We start from the raw sequence: 21,205 nt of genomic DNA, 5'->3' as shown, positions 1-21,205 counted from the left end.
ATGGGGAACGTAGAAAGGCTGCCGCTCTCTGGCCGTTACCTGCAAAAGCAGGTTTAAAGCCTGAGCTAATGGTCACTTCATATGAACAAGTACTGCAGGGCTGTAAATGAAACCTGCCCTCAAAATATCTTGAGGGAGATAATGGCCAAAATATTTCAAATGGTGACACATACTTTAAGAAAACACTTTGAAGAAATAAGCTCTAATCACAGCTGGAAAAATAAAAAGGACATGTCTAAAAGCTCAATTTCAACGCATTATGAGACACATGCAAATTCAACCACAAAGAGGTATCAGCTCACACCACTCAGAATAACCATCAGCAAAAACTACAAAGAATAAATGCTGAAGGTGCTGGGAAGAAATGCATACCCTCAACTTTATGTGGGACGTAACCTGGAAAGAGCCACTAAAGAGAACAGAATAGAGGTGCCTTTAAAATGTAAACATTGAGCTACCATAGGATCCAGCAGACCTATTCCTGGACCTATAAACTAAGAAGACAGAATTGGAAGGACACAGGTACGCAAATCTGCATTGCATAGTATTCCCATAGCCAAGATATGGAAGTAACCAGAAAGTCCACCGACAGATGGGCGGACAAAGAAGGACTGCTACATGTACAGATGGAATATGAGCTTGTGAAAAAATGAAACAATGCCATTTGCAGCACCATAGATGAGTCTAGAAGTAATCACGCAACTTGGAGTAAGTGAGAAAGCGAAAGACCCATATCCTATCATATCACATATAGGTGTTACCTAAAAAATGATACAAACAAAGATATTTCCACAGAGAAACACTATCATAGCTTCATTAAAAAAACTTATGGTTCACCAAATGGAAAGGTGTGAGATTGGATACATTACCATATTGAGGTTAACAGAGAGATACAAACACATGTGAAATATATAATCACCAAAGACCTACGCAATACCAAGAGGAGACTACTCAACATTGTGTCATAACCGACATGGGAAAAGGATCCGAAGAAGAATAGATATATGCATATGTGTGAAAGAACCACATCTTGCACACCTAGAACAAAGAAAACATTGTAATCAAGTTTGCTGTGATAAAAAATAAAAATTAAGTTAAAAATACCAACAAGAAGTAATGAGACATAAACTTAAAGGGCTTTTTCCTCGCACATTCCATTCTAATTTACAACCTAGAACACCACTTCCAGTAAGGCTCTGTTGCCCTAGTAACCAGATTTGGTAAAGGAGAAATGCTGCCGCCTTGTGGCCGATTCCCACAAGAGCAGCTTTTAACCCACAGCTAATGGTCACTTACCATTCACAAGGACTCAGGGCTGTAAAGGACACCTGCCCTAAAAAAGTGTGCTGAGGTAGGGAATGGATAAAAAAAAAATTCAAAACACGCAGGATTTTCAAGATAGTATAAAGAGGTAAGTTTTACTCACTCTCTTTTTAAAGAAAGGAAAATGGATAAAAGTTCCACCTCAGGAAGTATTAGACTCATGCAATGTAATCTACAAAATGTTTTCAACTCACACCAGTCGACTGACCATTGGCAAAAAGTCTACAAACAATAAATGCTGAAGAGGTTTTAGAGAACTGTGTATCCTCTAGCTGCTGGTGAGATGTAAAAGGGTTAAACGCTAATAATGAGAACAGAAAGGAGCTGCGTTGAAAAGGAAAAACTGAGGTACCATTCAATCCAGCAGGCGCACCAATGGGCCTCTCACCTGAGAAGACCAGAATGAAGAAGACCCGGGTTGCAAAAGCTGCACTGCAGCCTTATTCACAATAGACAAGACAGTGAAGCAACCAAAATGTCCATCAACAGATGAAAGGATAAAGAAGAAGTGGTGGTCCATGTAGACAATGAATACTAGGCATGGAAAACAGTGAAACACTGCTCTTTGAGGCACCATAGATGATCTTGGAGATAATCACAGAACATGAGGTAAGTCGGAAAGCAAAAGTCCTATATCCTATGATATCACTTATAGGCGTTATCTAATAACGGACACAAATGAACATATTTCCACAAAGAAAGTCAATCACAGACTTATTTAAAAAAAAAACAACTATGCTTATCTAAAAGGAAAGGTGGGGGGGATGGATAAATGAAGATTAGCGTTACCATATGTATACAAATACATATTATATACATATATCAAAAAGACCGACCCTATAGCAAGGAAGGTTTACGGAACACTCTGTAATAATTTACAGGGGAAGAGGATCTCTACATAAATAGGTATATAGAATATGTAGATGAACCAGAGTGTGTACACCTTGGACAAGCAACATTCTAACCATTACCCCAAATGAAAAAATTAAAACAACGAACTAGGAGTAATGAGACATAAACTTATGGGGGGTTTTCCTGGCACATTCCATCCAAATTTACAACCTAGGCAAAGGACTTCCAGAACGGCTCTGCTGCCCTAGTACCCAGATTTGGGAATGGAGAAATGCTGCATCCTTGTGGCCGTTTCCCACAACAGCAGCTTTAAACCCACTGCCAAAGGTCACTAAATATTCACCAATGGCAGTTCTGTAAATGGCACCTGCCCTCCAAAAAATACTGAGGTCGAAAATCGACCAAAAAATTCTAGAGTGCAACCTTCCAAAAAGAAAATTTGAAGAGGTATATTATACTCACACTTTTTTTCTTTTTTCTTTTAACAGAAAAGTAAAAGGCGTGGAAAAATGATGAATTGTAGGAATTTTGACAGGCATGTAAACCCAAATTACAAAAACCTATCAGCTCACACCAGTCAGAATGGCCATCAACAAAAATCCTGCAAACAATATATGCTGACGTGATTGTGGAGAAATGCGTCCCCTCGATTCTAAGGGGGACGTGGTAAGAGTCACTAATGAAAGGACAATTGAGGTGCCTTGAAAAGGTAAACGTTGAGCTACCATAGCAGTCAATCAATCATACCCACTGCTGGGTCTATCACCTGAGAAAATGAAAATCAATAATCACAGGCTGGCAATCCTGCACTCCAGCAATATTTACCATAGGCAACACTTGGAAGCAACGGACATGTCCATCAACAGAGGAATGCACCAAGAAGAAGTGGTCCATGTACACAATGGAATATTAGCCATGGAAAACCTTGAAGCACCGCTCTTTGAGGCACCATAGATGAGCCTGGAGATAATCACAAAACATGAAGTAGGTCGGAAAGCCAAAGACCTATAGCCTATATTATCACTTATGGCATTATCTAATAACTGACACAGATGAACATATTTCCAAAGAGAAAGACACTCACAGGCTTAGAAAACAAACTATGCTCATCTAAAAGGAAAGGAGGGGGGAAATTGAGAAATGAAGTTTAGTGTTACTATACATATACAAATACATATTATATCCATGTATCAAAAAGACCGAACATATAGCAAGGGAGGTCGACGGAACACTGTAATATTTTACATGGGAAGAGGATCTGTACATTCATAGACATACATAATGTACAAATGAACCAGATTGTGTACACCTAGGACAGACAATGTTCTAAACTTTACACAGATTAAAAAAAAATTTAAAAACCAAGAAGAAGTAATGAGACATAAACTTATGGGGATTTCTCCTGGCAAATTCCATTCTAATTTACAACCTAGGACAATGACTTCCAGAAAGGCTCTGCTGCCCTAGTACCCAGATTGGGGAATGGAGAAATGCTACCTCCTTGAGGCCGTTTCCCACAACAGCAGCTTTGAACCCACTGCAAAAGGTCACTAAATTTTCACCAACTTGCAGTTCTGTAAATGGCACCCGCCCTCCAGAAAATTTCTGCGGTCAAAAATCGACCCAAAAATTCAAAAGAGGGCAACCTTCGAAGAAGACAATTTCAAGAGCTATATTGTACTCACGGTTTTTTCTTTTAAGAGAAAAGACAAAGGCGTAGGAATATGATGAATTTTAAAAATTTTAATGACATGCATACCCATATTACAAAACCTATCAGCTCAGAGCAGTCAGAATGGCCATTAGGAAAAATGCTGCAAAAAATAAATGGTGAAGGGAGTGTGGAGAAATGCGTACCCTCGGTTGTAAGGGGGGGGCATGTAAAGAGCCACTAATGAAAACACAATGTAGGCGCTTTGAACAGGGAAACATTGAGCTACCAGTCAATCAATCACAACCACTGCTTGGCCTATCACCTGAGAAAATGAGAATCAAAAAGTCACAGGCTGGCAAACCTGTACGCCAGCAAGATTTACCATAGTCAGTACTTGGAAGCAATGAAAATGTCCATCAACCGAGGAATGCACCAAGAAGAAGTGGTCCACGTACACAATGGAATATTACTCTAATAATAAATATAAATTAAATTTAAAAACAAACAAAAGCAAGGAGACATCAACATTTGTGGGTTTATCCGGGCACATTGCACTCTAGTTTATAACCGAAGAACACCACTGGCCGGTAGGTCTGTTTCCCTGGTACCAGCATGGGGAACGTAGAAAGGCTGCCGCTCTCTGGCCGTTACCTGCAAAAGCAGGTTTAAAGCCTGAGCTAATGGTCACTTCATATGAACAAGTACTGCAGGGCTGTAAATGAAACCTGCCCTCAAAATATCTTGAGGGAGATAATGGCCAAAATATTTCAAATGGTGACACATACTTTAAGAAAACACTTTGAAGAAATAAGCTCTAATCACAGCTGGAAAAATAAAAAGGACATGTCTAAAAGCTCAATTTCAACGCATTATGAGACACATGCAAATTCAACCACAAAGAGGTATCAGCTCACACCACTCAGAATAACCATCAGCAAAAACTACAAAGAATAAATGCTGAAGGTGCTGGGAAGAAATGCATACCCTCAACTTTATGTGGGACGTAACCTGGAAAGAGCCACTAAAGAGAACAGAATAGAGGTGCCTTTAAAATGTAAACATTGAGCTACCATAGGATCCAGCAGACCTATTCCTGGACCTATAAACTAAGAAGACAGAATTGGAAGGACACAGGTACGCAAATCTGCATTGCATAGTATTCCCATAGCCAAGATATGGAAGTAACCAGAAAGTCCACCGACAGATGGGCGGACAAAGAAGGACTGCTACATGTACAGATGGAATATGAGCTTGTGAAAAAATGAAACAATGCCATTTGCAGCACCATAGATGAGTCTAGAAGTAATCACGCAACTTGGAGTAAGTGAGAAAGCGAAAGACGCATATCCTATCATATCACATATAGGTGTTACCTAAAAAATGATACAAACAAAGATATTTCCACAGAGAAACACTATCATAGCTTCATTAAAAAAACTTATGGTTCACCAAATGGAAAGGTGTGAGATTGGATACATTACCATATTGAGGTTAACAGAGAGATACAAACACATGTGAAATATATAATCACCAAAGACCTACGCAATACCAAGAGGAGACTACTCAACATTGTGTCATAACCGACATGGGAAAAGGATCCGAAGAAGAATAGATATATGCATATGTGTGAAAGAACCACATCTTGCACACCTAGAACAAAGAAAACATTGTAATCAAGTTTGCTGTGATAAAAAATAAAAATTAAGTTAAAAATACCAACAAGAAGTAATGAGACATAAACTTAAAGGGCTTTTTCCTCGCACATTCCATTCTAATTTACAACCTAGAACACCACTTCCAGTAAGGCTCTGTTGCCCTAGTAACCAGATTTGGTAAAGGAGAAATGCTGCCGCCTTGTGGCCGATTCCCACAAGAGCAGCTTTTAACCCACAGCTAATGGTCACTTACCATTCACAAGGACTCAGGGCTGTAAAGGACACCTGCCCTAAAAAAGTGTGCTGAGGTAGGGAATGGATAAAAAAAAAATTCAAAACACGCAGGATTTTCAAGATAGTATAAAGAGGTAAGTTTTACTCACTCTCTTTTTAAAGAAAGGAAAATGGATAAAAGTTCCACCTCAGGAAGTATTAGACTCATGCAATGTAATCTACAAAATGTTTTCAACTCACACCAGTCGACTGACCATTGGCAAAAAGTCTACAAACAATAAATGCTGAAGAGGTTTTAGAGAACTGTGTATCCTCTAGCTGCTGGTGAGATGTAAAAGGGTTAAACGCTAATAATGAGAACAGAAAGGAGCTGCGTTGAAAAGGAAAAACTGAGGTACCATTCAATCCAGCAGGCGCACCAATGGGCCTCTCACCTGAGAAGACCAGAATGAAGAAGACCCGGGTTGCAAAAGCTGCACTGCAGCCTTATTCACAATAGACAAGACAGTGAAGCAACCAAAATGTCCATCAACAGATGAAAGGATAAAGAAGAAGTGGTGGTCCATGTAGACAATGAATACTAGGCATGGAAAACAGTGAAACACTGCTCTTTGAGGCACCATAGATGATCTTGGAGATAATCACAGAACATGAGGTAAGTCGGAAAGCAAAAGTCCTATATCCTATGATATCACTTATAGGCGTTATCTAATAACGGACACAAATGAACATATTTCCACAAAGAAAGTCAATCACAGACTTATTTAAAAAAAAAACAACTATGCTTATCTAAAAGGAAAGGTGGGGGGGATGGATAAATGAAGATTAGCGTTACCATATGTATACAAATACATATTATATACATATATCAAAAAGACCGACCCTATAGCAAGGAAGGTTTACGGAACACTCTGTAATAATTTACAGGGGAAGAGGATCTCTACATAAATAGGTATATAGAATATGTAGATGAACCAGAGTGTGTACACCTTGGACAAGCAACATTCTAACCATTACCCCAAATGAAAAAATTAAAACAACGAACTAGGAGTAATGAGACATAAACTTATGGGGGGTTTTCCTGGCACATTCCATCCAAATTTACAACCTAGGCAAAGGACTTCCAGAACGGCTCTGCTGCCCTAGTACCCAGATTTGGGAATGGAGAAATGCTGCATCCTTGTGGCCGTTTCCCACAACAGCAGCTTTAAACCCACTGCCAAAGGTCACTAAATATTCACCAATGGCAGTTCTGTAAATGGCACCTGCCCTCCAAAAAATACTGAGGTCGAAAATCGACCAAAAAATTCTAGAGTGCAACCTTCCAAAAAGAAAATTTGAAGAGGTATATTATACTCACACTTTTTTTCTTTTTTCTTTTAACAGAAAAGTAAAAGGCGTGGAAAAATGATGAATTGTAGGAATTTTGACAGGCATGTAAACCCAAATTACAAAAACCTATCAGCTCACACCAGTCAGAATGGCCATCAACAAAAATCCTGCAAACAATATATGCTGACGTGATTGTGGAGAAATGCGTCCCCTCGATTCTAAGGGGGACGTGGTAAGAGTCACTAATGAAAGGACAATTGAGGTGCCTTGAAAAGGTAAACGTTGAGCTACCATAGCAGTCAATCAATCATACCCACTGCTGGGTCTATCACCTGAGAAAATGAAAATCAATAATCACAGGCTGGCAATCCTGCACTCCAGCAATATTTACCATAGGCAACACTTGGAAGCAACGGACATGTCCATCAACAGAGGAATGCACCAAGAAGAAGTGGTCCATGTACACAATGGAATATTAGCCATGGAAAACCTTGAAGCACCGCTCTTTGAGGCACCATAGATGAGCCTGGAGATAATCACAAAACATGAAGTAGGTCGGAAAGCCAAAGACCTATAGCCTATATTATCACTTATGGCATTATCTAATAACTGACACAGATGAACATATTTCCAAAGAGAAAGACACTCACAGGCTTAGAAAACAAACTATGCTCATCTAAAAGGAAAGGAGGGGGGAAATTGAGAAATGAAGTTTAGTGTTACTATACATATACAAATACATATTATATCCATGTATCAAAAAGACCGAACATATAGCAAGGGAGGTCGACGGAACACTGTAATATTTTACATGGGAAGAGGATCTGTACATTCATAGACATACATAATGTACAAATGAACCAGATTGTGTACACCTAGGACAGACAATGTTCTAAACTTTACACAGATTAAAAAAAAATTTAAAAACCAAGAAGAAGTAATGAGACATAAACTTATGGGGATTTCTCCTGGCAAATTCCATTCTAATTTACAACCTAGGACAATGACTTCCAGAAAGGCTCTGCTGCCCTAATACCCAGATTGGGGAATGGAGAAATGCTACCTCCTTGAGGCCGTTTCCCACAACAGCAGCTTTGAACCCACTGCAAAAGGTCACTAAATTTTCACCAACTTGCAGTTCTGTAAATGGCACCCGCCTTCCAGAAAATTTCTGCGGTCAAAAATCGACCCAAAAATTCAAAAGAGGGCAACCTTCGAAGAAGACAATTTCAAGAGCTATATTGTACTCACGGTTTTTTCTTTTAAGAGAAAAGACAAAGGCGTAGGAATATGATGAATTTTAAAAATTTTAATGACATGCATACCCATATTACAAAACCTATCAGCTCAGAGCAGTCAGAATGGCCAGTAGGAAAAATGCTGCAAAAAATAAATGGTGAAGGGAGTGTGGAGAAATGCGTACCCTCGGTTGTAAGGGGGGGGCATGTAAAGAGCCACTAATGAAAACACAATGTAGGCGCTTTGAACAGGGAAACATTGAGCTACCAGTCAATCAATCACAACCACTGCTTGGCCTATCACCTGAGAAAATGAGAATCAAAAAGTCACAGGCTGGCAAACCTGTACGCCAGCAAGATTTACCATAGTCAGTACTTGGAAGCAATGAAAATGTCCATCAACCGAGGAATGCACCAAGAAGAAGTGGTCCACGTACACAATGGAATATTACTCTAATAATAAATATAAATTAAATTTAAAAACAAACAAAAGCAAGGAGACATCAACATTTGTGGGTTTATCCGGGCACATTGCACTCTAGTTTATAACCGAAGAACACCACTGGCCGGTAGGTCTGTTTCCCTGGTACCAGCATGGGGAACGTAGAAAGGCTGCCGCTCTCTGGCCGTTACCTGCAAAAGCAGGTTTAAAGCCTGAGCTAATGGTCACTTCATATGAACAAGTACTGCAGGGCTGTAAATGAAACCTGCCCTCAAAATATCTTGAGGGAGATAATGGCCAAAATATTTCAAATGGTGACACATACTTTAAGAAAACACTTTGAAGAAATAAGCTCTAATCACAGCTGGAAAAATAAAAAGGACATGTCTAAAAGCTCAATTTCAACGCATTATGAGACACATGCAAATTCAACCACAAAGAGGTATCAGCTCACACCACTCAGAATAACCATCAGCAAAAACTACAAAGAATAAATGCTGAAGGTGCTGGGAAGAAATGCATACCCTCAACTTTATGTGGGACGTAACCTGGAAAGAGCCACTAAAGAGAACAGAATAGAGGTGCCTTTAAAATGTAAACATTGAGCTACCATAGGATCCAGCAGACCTATTCCTGGACCTATAAACTAAGAAGACAGAATTGGAAGGACACAGGTACGCAAATCTGCATTGCATAGTATTCCCATAGCCAAGATATGGAAGTAACCAGAAAGTCCACCGACAGATGGGCGGACAAAGAAGGACTGCTACATGTACAGATGGAATATGAGCTTGTGAAAAAATGAAACAATGCCATTTGCAGCACCATAGATGAGTCTAGAAGTAATCACGCAACTTGGAGTAAGTGAGAAAGCGAAAGACCCATATCCTATCATATCACATATAGGTGTTACCTAAAAAATGATACAAACAAAGATATTTCCACAGAGAAACACTATCATAGCTTCATTAAAAAAACTTATGGTTCACCAAATGGAAAGGTGTGAGATTGGATACATTACCATATTGAGGTTAACAGAGAGATACAAACACATGTGAAATATATAATCACCAAAGACCTACGCAATACCAAGAGGAGACTACTCAACATTGTGTCATAACCGACATGGGAAAAGGATCCGAAGAAGAATAGATATATGCATATGTGTGAAAGAACCACATCTTGCACACCTAGAACAAAGAAAACATTGTAATCAAGTTTGCTGTGATAAAAAATAAAAATTAAGTTAAAAATACCAACAAGAAGTAATGAGACATAAACTTAAAGGGCTTTTTCCTCGCACATTCCATTCTAATTTACAACCTAGAACACCACTTCCAGTAAGGCTCTGTTGCCCTAGTAACCAGATTTGGTAAAGGAGAAATGCTGCCGCCTTGTGGCCGATTCCCACAAGAGCAGCTTTTAACCCACAGCTAATGGTCACTTACCATTCACAAGGACTCAGGGCTGTAAAGGACACCTGCCCTAAAAAAGTGTGCTGAGGTAGGGAATGGATAAAAAAAAATTCAAAACACGCAGGATTTTCAAGATAGTATAAAGAGGTAAGTTTTACTCACTCTCTTTTTAAAGAAAGGAAAATGGATAAAAGTTCCACCTCAGGAAGTATTAGACTCATGCAATGTAATCTACAAAATGTTTTCAACTCACACCAGTCGACTGACCATTGGCAAAAAGTCTACAAACAATAAATGCTGAAGAGGTTTTAGAGAACTGTGTATCCTCTAGCTGCTGGTGAGATGTAAAAGGGTTAAACGCTAATAATGAGAACAGAAAGGAGCTGCGTTGAAAAGGAAAAACTGAGGTACCATTCAATCCAGCAGGCGCACCAATGGGCCTCTCACCTGAGAAGACCAGAATGAAGAAGACCCGGGTTGCAAAAGCTGCACTGCAGCCTTATTCACAATAGACAAGACAGTGAAGCAACCAAAATGTCCATCAACAGATGAAAGGATAAAGAAGAAGTGGTGGTCCATGTAGACAATGAATACTAGGCATGGAAAACAGTGAAACACTGCTCTTTGAGGCACCATAGATGATCTTGGAGATAATCACAGAACATGAGGTAAGTCGGAAAGCAAAAGTCCTATATCCTATGATATCACTTATAGGCGTTATCTAATAACGGACACAAATGAACATATTTCCACAAAGAAAGTCAATCACAGACTTATTTAAAAAAAAAACAACTATGCTTATCTAAAAGGAAAGGTGGGGGGGATGGATAAATGAAGATTAGCGTTACCATATGTATACAAATACATATTATATACATATATCAAAAAGACCGACCCTATAGCAAGGAAGGTTTACGGAACACTCTGTAATAATTTACAGGGGAAGAGGATCTCTACATAAATAGGTATATAGAATATGTAGATGAACCAGAGTGTGTACACCTTGGACAAGCAACATTCTAACCATTACCCCAAATGAAAAAATTAAAACAACGAACTAGGAGTAATGAGACATAAACTTATGGGGGGTTTTCCTGGCACATTCCATCCAAATTTACAACCTAGGCAAAGGACTTCCAGAACGGCTCTGCTGCCCTAGTACCCAGATTTGGGAATGGAGAAATGCTGCATCCTTGTGGCCGTTTCCCACAACAGCAGCTTTAAACCCACTGCCAAAGGTCACTAAATATTCACCAATGGCAGTTCTGTAAATGGCACCTGCCCTCCAAAAAATACTGAGGTCGAAAATCGACCAAAAAATTCTAGAGTGCAACCTTCCAAAAAGAAAATTTGAAGAGGTATATTATACTCACACTTTTTTTCTTTTTTCTTTTAACAGAAAAGTAAAAGGCGTGGAAAAATGATGAATTGTAGGAATTTTGACAGGCATGTAAACCCAAATTACAAAAACCTATCAGCTCACACCAGTCAGAATGGCCATCAACAAAAATCCTGCAAACAATATATGCTGACGTGATTGTGGAGAAATGCGTCCCCTCGATTCTAAGGGGGACGTGGTAAGAGTCACTAATGAAAGGACAATTGAGGTGCCTTGAAAAGGTAAACGTTGAGCTACCATAGCAGTCAATCAATCATACCCACTGCTGGGTCTATCACCTGAGAAAATGAAAATCAATAATCACAGGCTGGCAATCCTGCACTCCAGCAATATTTACCATAGGCAACACTTGGAAGCAACGGACATGTCCATCAACAGAGGAATGCACCAAGAAGAAGTGGTCCATGTACACAATGGAATATTAGCCATGGAAAACCTTGAAGCACCGCTCTTTGAGGCACCATAGATGAGCCTGGAGATAATCACAAAACATGAAGTAGGTCGGAAAGCCAAAGACCTATAGCCTATATTATCACTTATGGCATTATCTAATAACTGACACAGATGAACATATTTCCAAAGAGAAAGACACTCACAGGCTTAGAAAACAAACTATGCTCATCTAAAAGGAAAGGAGGGGGGAAATTGAGAAATGAAGTTTAGTGTTACTATACATATACAAATACATATTATATCCATGTATCAAAAAGACCGAACATATAGCAAGGGAGGTCGACGGAACACTGTAATATTTTACATGGGAAGAGGATCTGTACATTCATAGACATACATAATGTACAAATGAACCAGATTGTGTACACCTAGGACAGACAATGTTCTAAACTTTACACAGATTAAAAAAAAATTTAAAAACCAAGAAGAAGTAATGAGACATAAACTTATGGGGATTTCTCCTGGCAAATTCCATTCTAATTTACAACCTAGGACAATGACTTCCAGAAAGGCTCTGCTGCCCTAGTACCCAGATTGGGGAATGGAGAAATGCTACCTCCTTGAGGCCGTTTCCCACAACAGCAGCTTTGAACCCACTGCAAAAGGTCACTAAATTTTCACCAACTTGCAGTTCTGTAAATGGCACCCGCCCTCCAGAAAATTTCTGCGGTCAAAAATCGACCCAAAAATTCAAAAGAGGGCAACCTTCGAAGAAGACAATTTCAAGAGCTATATTGTACTCACGGTTTTTTCTTTTAAGAGAAAAGACAAAGGCGTAGGAATATGATGAATTTTAAAAATTTTAATGACATGCATACCCATATTACAAAACCTATCAGCTCAGAGCAGTCAGAATGGCCAGTAGGAAAAATGCTGCAAAAAATAAATGGTGAAGGGAGTGTGGAGAAATGCGTACCCTCGGTTGTAAGGGGGGGGCATGTAAAGAGCCACTAATGAAAACACAATGTAGGCGCTTTGAACAGGGAAACATTGAGCTACCAGTCAATCAATCACAACCACTGCTTGGCCTATCACCTGAGAAAATGAGAATCAAAAAGTCACAGGCTGGCAAACCTGTACGCCAGCAAGATTTACCATAGTCAGTACTTGGAAGCAATGAAAATGTCCATCAACCGAGGAATGCACCAAGAAGAAGTGGTCCACGTACACAATGGAATATTACTCTAATAATAAATATAAATTAAATTTAAAAACAAACAAAAGCAAGGAGACATCAACATTTGTGGGTTTATCCGGGCACATTGCACTCTAGTTTATAACCGAAGAACACCACTGGCCGGTAGGTCTGTTTCCCTGGTACCAGCATGGGGAACGTAGAAAGGCTGCCGCTCTCTGGCCGTTACCTGCAAAAGCAGGTTTAAAGCCTGAGCTAATGGTCACTTCATATGAACAAGTACTGCAGGGCTGTAAATGAAACCTGCCCTCAAAATATCTTGAGGGAGATAATGGCCAAAATATTTCAAATGGTGACACATACTTTAAGAAAACACTTTGAAGAAATAAGCTCTAATCACAGCTGGAAAAATAAAAAGGACATGTCTAAAAGCTCAATTTCAACGCATTATGAGACACATGCAAATTCAACCACAAAGAGGTATCAGCTCACACCACTCAGAATAACCATCAGCAAAAACTACAAAGAATAAATGCTGAAGGTGCTGGGAAGAAATGCATACCCTCAACTTTATGTGGGACGTAACCTGGAAAGAGCCACTAAAGAGAACAGAATAGAGGTGCCTTTAAAATGTAAACATTGAGCTACCATAGGATCCAGCAGACCTATTCCTGGACCTATAAACTAAGAAGACAGAATTGGAAGGACACAGGTACGCAAATCTGCATTGCATAGTATTCCCATAGCCAAGATATGGAAGTAACCAGAAAGTCCACCGACAGATGGGCGGACAAAGAAGGACTGCTACATGTACAGATGGAATATGAGCTTGTGAAAAAATGAAACAATGCCATTTGCAGCACCATAGATGAGTCTAGAAGTAATCACGCAACTTGGAGTAAGTGAGAAAGCGAAAGACCCATATCCTATCATATCACATATAGGTGTTACCTAAAAAATGATACAAACAAAGATATTTCCACAGAGAAACACTATCATAGCTTCATTAAAAAAACTTATGGTTCACCAAATGGAAAGGTGTGAGATTGGATACATTACCATATTGAGGTTAACAGAGAGATACAAACACATGTGAAATATATAATCACCAAAGACCTACGCAATACCAAGAGGAGACTACTCAACATTGTGTCATAACCGACATGGGAAAAGGATCCGAAGAAGAATAGATATATGCATATGTGTGAAAGAACCACATCTTGCACACCTAGAACAAAGAAAACATTGTAATCAAGTTTGCTGTGATAAAAAATAAAAATTAAGTTAAAAATACCAACAAGAAGTAATGAGACATAAACTTAAAGGGCTTTTTCCTCGCACATTCCATTCTAATTTACAACCTAGAACACCACTTCCAGTAAGGCTCTGTTGCCCTAGTAACCAGATTTGGTAAAGGAGAAATGCTGCCGCCTTGTGGCCGATTCCCACAAGAGCAGCTTTTAACCCACAGCTAATGGTCACTTACCATTCACAAGGACTCAGGGCTGTAAAGGACACCTGCCCTAAAAAAGTGTGCTGAGGTAGGGAATGGATAAAAAAAAAATTCAAAACACGCAGGATTTTCAAGATAGTATAAAGAGGTAAGTTTTACTCACTCTCTTTTTAAAGAAAGGAAAATGGATAAAAGTTCCACCTCAGGAAGTATTAGACTCATGCAATGTAATCTACAAAATGTTTTCAACTCACACCAGTCGACTGACCATTGGCAAAAAGTCTACAAACAATAAATGCTGAAGAGGTTTTAGAGAACTGTGTATCCTCTAGCTGCTGGTGAGATGTAAAAGGGTTAAACGCTCATAATGAGAACAGAAAGGAGCTGCGTTGAAAAGGAAAAACTGAGGTACCATTCAATCCAGCAGGCGCACCAATGGGCCTCTCACCTGAGAAGACCAGAATGAAGAAGACCCGGGTTGCAAAAGCTGCACTGCAGCCTTATTCACAATAGACAAGACAGTGAAGCAACCTAAATGTCCATCAACAGATGAAAGGATAAAGAAGAAGTGGTGGTCCATGTAGACAATGAATACTAGGCATGGAAAACAGTGAAACACTGCTCTTTGAGGCACCATAGATGATCTTGGAGATAATCACAGAACATGAGGTAAGTCGGAAAGCAAAAGTCCTATATCCTATGATATCACTTATAGGCGTTATCTAATAACGGACACAAATGAACATATTTCCACAAAGAAAGTCAATCACAGACTTATTTTAAAAAAAAACAACTATGCTTATCTAAAAGGAAAGGTGGGGGGGATGGATAAATGAAGATTAGCGTTACCATATGTATACAAATACATATTATATACATATATCAAAAAGACCGACCCTATAGCAAGGAAGGTTTACGGAACACTCTGTAATAATTTACAGGGGAAGAGGATCTCTACATAAATAGGTATATAGAATATGTAGATGAACCAGAGTGTGTACACCTTGGACAAGCAACATTCTAACCATTACCCCAAATGAAAAAATTAAAACAACGAACTAGGAGTAATGAGACATAAACTTATGGGGGGTTTTCCTGGCACATTCCATCCAAATTTACAACCTAGGCAAAGGACTTCCAGAACGGCTCTGCTGCCCTAGTACCCAGATTTGGGAATGGAGAAATGCTGCATCCTTGTGGCCGTTTCCCACAACAGCAGCTTTAAACCCACTGCCAAAGGTCACTAAATATTCACCAATGGCAGTTCTGTAAATGGCACCTGCCCTCCAAAAAATACTGAGGTCGAAAATCGACCAAAAAATTCTAGAGTGCAACCTTCCAAAAAGAAAATTTGAAGAGGTATATTATACTCACACTTTTTTTCTTTTTTCTTTTAACAGAAAAGTAAAAGGCGTGGAAAAATGATGAATTGTAGGAATTTTGACAGGCATGTAAACCCAAATTACAAAAACCTATCAGCTCACACCAGTCAGAATGGCCATCAACAAAAATCCTGCAAACAATATATGCTGACGTGATTGTGGAGAAATGCGTCCCCTCGATTCTAAGGGGGACGTGGTAAGAGTCACTAATGAAAGGACAATTGAGGTGCATTGAAAAGGTAAACGTTGAGCTACCATAGCAGTCAATCAATCATACCCACTGCTGGGTCTATCACCTGAGAAAATGAAAATCAATAATCACAGGCTGGCAATCCTGCACTCCAGCAATATTTACCATAGGCAACACTTGGAAGCAACGGACATGTCCATCAACAGAGGAATGCACCAAGAAGAAGTGGTCCATGTACACAATGGAATATTAGCCATGGAAAACCTTGAAGCACTGCTCTTTGAGGCACCATAGATGAGCCTGGAGATAATCACAAAACATGAAGTAGGTCGGAAAGCCAAAGACCTATAGCCTATATTATCACTTATGGCATTATCTAATAACTGACACAGATGAACATATTTCCAAAGAGAAAGACACTCACAGGCTTAGAAAACAAACTATGCTCATCTAAAAGGAAAGGAGGGGGGAAATTGAGAAATGAAGTTTAGTGTTACTATACATATACAAATACATATTATATCCATGTATCAAAAAGACCGAACATATAGCAAGGGAGGTCGACGGAACACTGTAATATTTTACATGGGAAGAGGATCTGTACATTCATAGACATACATAATGTACAAATGAACCAGATTGTGTACACCTAGGACAGACAATGTTCTAAACTTTACACAGATTAAAAAAAAAATTAAAAACCAAGAAGAAGTAATGAGACATAAACTTATGGGGATTTCTCCTGGCAAATTCCATTCTAATTTACAACCTAGGACAATGACTTCCAGAAAGGCTCTGCTTCCCTAGTACCCAGATTGGGGAATGGAGAAATGCTACCTCCTTGAGGCCGTTTCCCACAACAGCAGCTTTGAACCCACTGCAAAAGGTCACTAAATTTTCACCAACTTGCAGTTCTGTAAATGGCACCCGCCCTCCAGAAAATTTCTGCGGTCAAAAATCGACCAAAAATTTCAAAAGAGGGCAACCTTCGAAGAAGACAATTTCAATAGCTATATTGTACTCACGGTTTTTTCTTTTAAGAGAAAAGACAAAGGCGTAGGAATATGATGAATTTTAAAAATTTTAATGACATGCATACCCATATTACAAAACCTATCAGCTCAGAGCAGTCAGAATGGCCATTAGGAAAAATGCTGCAAAAAATAAATGGTGAAGGGAGTGTGGAGAAATGCGTACCCTCGGTTGTAAGGGGGGGGCATGTAAAGATCCACTAATGAAAACACAATGTAGGCGCTTTGAACAGGGAAACATTGAGCTACCAGTCAATCAATCACAACCACTGCTTGGCCTATCACCTGAGAAAATGAGAATCAAAAAGTCACAGGCTGGCAAACCTGTACGCCAGCAAGATTTACCATAGCCAGCACTTGGAAGCAATGAAAATGTCCATCAACCGAGGAATGCACCAAGAAGAAGTGGTCCACGTACACAATGGAATATTACTCTAATAATAAATATAAATTAAATTTAAAAACAAACAAAAGCAAGGAGACATCAACATTTGTGGGTTTATCCGGGCACATTGCACTCTAGTTTATAACCGAAGAACACCACTGGCCGGTAGGTCTGTTTCCCTGGTACCAGCATGGGGAACGTAGAAAGGCTGCCACTCTCTGGCCGTTACCTGCAAAAGCAGGTTTAAAGCCTGAGCTAATGGTCACTTCATATGAACAAGTGCTGCAGGGCTGTAAATGAAACCTGCCCTCAAAATATCTTGAGGGAGATAATGGCCAAAATATTTCAAATGGTGACACATACTTTAAGAAAACACTTTGAAGAAATAAGCTCTAATCACAGCTGGAAAAATAAAAAGGACATGTCTAAAAGCTCAATTTCAACGCATTATGAGACACATGCAAATTCAACCACAAAGAGGTATCAGCTCACACCACTCAGAATAACCATCAGCAAAAACTACAAAGAATAAATGCTGAAGGTGCTGGGAAGAAATGCATACCCTCAACTTTATGTGGGACGTAACCTGGAAAGAGCCACTAAAGAGAACAGAATAGAGGTGCCTTTAAAAGGTAAACATTTAGCTACCATAGCATCCAGCAGACCTATTCCTGGACCTATAAACTAAGAAGACAGAATTGGAAGGACACAGGTACGCAAATCTGCATTGCATAGTATTCCCATAGCCAAGATATGGAAGTAACCAGAAAGTCCACCGACAGATGGGCGGACAAAGAAGAACTGCTACATGTACAGATGGAATATGAGCTTGTGAAAAAATGAAACAATGCCATTTGCAGCACCATAGATGAGTCTAGATGTAATCACGCCACTTGGAGTAAGTGAGAAAGCGAAAGACCCATATCCTATCATATCACATATAGGTGTTACCTAAAAAATGATACAAACAAAGATATTTCCACAGAGAAACACTATCATAGCTTCATTAAAAAAACTTATGGTTCACCAAATGGAAAGGTGTGAGGATTGGATACATTACCATATTGAGGTTAACAGAGAGATACAAACACATGTGAAATATATAATCACCAAAGACCTACGCAATACCAAGAGGAGACTACTCAACATTGTGTCATAACCTACATGGGAAAAGGATCCGAAGAAGAATAGATATATGCGTATGTGTGAAAGAACCACATCTTTCACACTTAGAACAAACAAAACATTGTAATCAAGTTTGCTGTGATGAAAAATAAAAATTAATTTAAAAATACCAACAAGAAGTAATGAGACATAAACTTAAAGGGCTTTTTCCTCGCACATTCCATTCTAATTTACAACCTAGAACACCACTTCCAGTAAGGCTCTGTTGCCCTAGTAACCAGATTTGGTAAAGGAGAAATGCTGCCGCCTTGTGGCCGATTCCCGCAAGAGCAGCTTTTAACCCACAGCTAATGGTCACTTACCATTCACAAGGACTCAGGGCTGTAAAGGACACCTGCCCTAAAAAAGTGTGCTGAGGTAGGGAATGGATAAAAAAAAATTCAAAACACGCAGGATTTTCAAGATAGTATAAAGAGGTAAGTTTTACTCACTCTCTTTTTAAAGAAAGGAAAATGGATAAAAGTTCCACCTCAGGAAGTATGAGACTCATGCAATCTAATCTACAAAAAGTTTTCAACTCACACCAGTCGACTGACCATTGGCAAAAAGTCTACAAACAATAAATGCTGAAGAGGTTTTAGAGATCTGTGAACCCTGTAGCTGCTGGTGAGATGTAAAAGGGTTAAATGCTAATAATGCGAACAGAAAGGAGCTGCGCTGAAAAGGAAAAACTGAGGTACCTTTCAATCCAGCAGGATCACCAATGGGCCTCTCACCTGAGAAGACCAGAATGAAGAAGACCCGGGTTGCAAAAGCTGCACTGCAGCCTTATTCACAATAGACAAGACAGTGAAGCAACCAAAATGTCCATCAACAGATGAAAGGATAAAGAAGAAGTGGTGGTCCATGTAGACAATGAATACTAGCCATGGAAAACAGTGAAACACTGCTCTTTGAGGCACCATAGATGATCTTGGAGATAATCACAGAACATGAGGTAAGTCGGAAAGCAAAAGTCCTATATCCTATGATATCACTTATAGGCGTTATCTAATAACGGACACAAATGAACATATTTCCACAAAGAAAGTCAATCACAGACTTATTTAAAAAAAAAACAACTATGCTTATCTAAAAGGAAAGGTGGGGGGGATGGATAAATGAAGATTAGCGTTACCATATGTATACAAATACATATTATATACATATATCAAAAAGACCGACCCTATAGCAAGGAAGGTTTACGGAACACTCTGTAATAATTTACAGGGGAAGAGGATCTCTACATAAATAGGTATATAGAATATGTAGATGAACCAGAGTGTGTACACCTTGGACAAGCAACATTCTAACCATTACCCCAAATGAAAAAATTAAAACAACGAACTAGGAGTAATGAGACATAAACTTATGGGGGGTTTTCCTGGCACATTCCATCCAAATTTACAACCTAGGCAAAGGACTTCCAGAACGGCTCTGCTGCCCTAGTACCCAGATTTGGGAATGGAGAAATGCTGCATCCTTGTGGCCGTTTCCCACAACAGCAGCTTTAAACCCACTGCCAAAGGTCACTAAATATTCACCAATGGCAGTTCTGTAAATGGCACCTGCCCTCCAAAAAATACTGAGGTCGAAAATCGACCAAAAAATTCTAGAGTGCAACCTTCCAAAAAGAAAATTTGAAGAGGTATATTATACTCACACTTTTTTTCTTTTTTCTTTTAACAGAAAAGTAAAAGGCGTGGAAAAATGATGAATTGTAGGAATTTTGACAGGCATGTAAACCCAAATTACAAAAACCTATCAGCTCACACCAGTCAGAATGGCCATCAACAAAAATCCTGCAAACAATATATGCTGACGTGATTGTGGAGAAATGCGTCCCCTCGATTCTAAGGGGGACGTGGTAAGAGTCACTAATGAAAGGACAATTGAGGTGCCTTGAAAAGGTAAACGTTGAGCTACCATAGCAGTCAATCAATCATACCCACTGCTGGGTCTATCACCTGAGAAAATGAAAATCAATAATCACAGGCTGGCAATCCTGCACTCCAGCAATATTTACCATAGGCAACACTTGGAAGCAACGGACATGTCCATCAACAGAGGAATGCACCAAGAAGAAGTGGTCCATGTACACAATGGAATATTAGCCATGGAAAACTTTGAAGCACTGCTCTTTGAGGCACCATAGATGAGCCTGGAGATAATCACAAAACATGAAGTAGGTCGGAAAGCCAAAGACCTATAGCCTATATTATCACTTATGGCATTATCTAATAACTGACACAGATGAACATATTTCCAAAGAGAAAGACACTCACAGGCTTAGAAAACAAACTATGCTCATCTAAAAGGAAAGGAGGGGGGAAATTGAGAAATGAAGTTTAGTGTTACTATACATATACAAATACATATTATATCCATGTATCAAAAAGACCGAACATATAGCAAGGGAGGTCGACGGAACACTGTAATATTTTACATGGGAAGAGGATCTGTACATT

This window comes from Eschrichtius robustus, chromosome 7, assembly GCF_028021215.1.
Source record: "Eschrichtius robustus isolate mEscRob2 chromosome 7, mEscRob2.pri, whole genome shotgun sequence".
NCBI lineage: Eukaryota > Metazoa > Chordata > Mammalia > Artiodactyla > Eschrichtiidae > Eschrichtius > Eschrichtius robustus.
Note: the sequence above shows the minus strand (reverse complement) of the source record.